Source organism: Lepisma saccharinum, unplaced genomic scaffold, assembly GCF_977018435.1.
Source record: "Lepisma saccharinum unplaced genomic scaffold, izLepSacc3.1 HAP1_SCAFFOLD_537, whole genome shotgun sequence".
In the NCBI taxonomy this organism is placed as follows: Eukaryota; Metazoa; Arthropoda; class Insecta; order Zygentoma; family Lepismatidae; genus Lepisma; species Lepisma saccharinum.
This window is the reverse complement of record NW_028143217.1, coordinates 171,150-172,332: the sequence shown is the minus strand read 5'-3', so window position 1 is coordinate 172,332 and position 1,183 is coordinate 171,150.

Below are 1,183 nucleotides of genomic sequence, written 5' to 3'. Positions count from 1 at the left end.
TCTACGGGGAAATTGTACCCCCTTCTCATATTAGCAGGATTTAATAGGGCAGTCACTTTTCTACGGGGAAATTGTACCCCCTCCTAATGTAAGCAGGATTTAAAGGGGCTGTAACTTTTCTACGGGGAAATTATACCCCCTCCTAATATAAGCAGGATTTAAGGGGGCAGTCACTTTTCTACGGGGAAATTATACCCCCTCCTAATATAAGCAGGATTTAAGGGGGCAGTCACTTTTCTACGGGGAAATTATACCCCTCCTAATATAAGCAGGATTTAAGGGGGCAGTCACTTTTCTACGGGGAATTTGTACCCCCTCCTAATATAAGCAGGATATAAGGGGGCAGTCACTTTTCTACGGGGAATTTGTACCCCCTTCTCATATTAGCAGTATTTAATAGGGCAGTCACTTTTCTACGGGGAAATTATACCCCCTCCTAATATAAGCAGGATTTAAAGGGGCAGTCACTTTTCTACGGGGAATTTGTACCCCCTCCTAATATAAGCAGGATATAAGGGGGAAGTCACTTTTCTACGGGGAAATTGTACCCCCTTCTCATATTAGCAGGATTTAATAGAGCAGTCACTTTTCTACTGAGAAATTGTACCTCCTTCTCATATTAGCAGGATTTAATAGGGCAGTCACTTTTCTACGGGGAAATTATACCCCCTCCTAATATAAGCAGGATTTAAAGGGGCAGTCACTTTTCTACGTGGAAATTATTCCCCCTCCTAATATAAGCAGGATTTAAGGGGGCGGTCAGTTTTCTACGGGGAATTTGTACCCCCTCCTAATATAAGCAGGATATAAGGGGGAAGTCACTTTTCTACGGGGAAATTGTACCCCCTTCTCATATTAGCAGGATTTAATAGGGCAGTCACTTTTCTACGGGGAAATTGTACCCCCTCCTAATATAAGCAGGATTTAAAGGGGCAGTCACTTTTCTACGGGGAAATTGTACCCCCTCCTAATATAAGCAGGATGTAAGGGGGCAGTCACTTTTCTACGAGGAAATTGTACCCCCTTTTAATATAAGGAGGATTTAAGGGGGCAGTCACTTTTCTACGGGGAATTTGTACACCCTCCTAATATAAGCAGGATATAAGGGGGCAGTCACTTTTCTACGGGGAAATTGTACACCCTTCTCATATTAGCAGGATTTAATAGGGTTGTCACTTTTCCT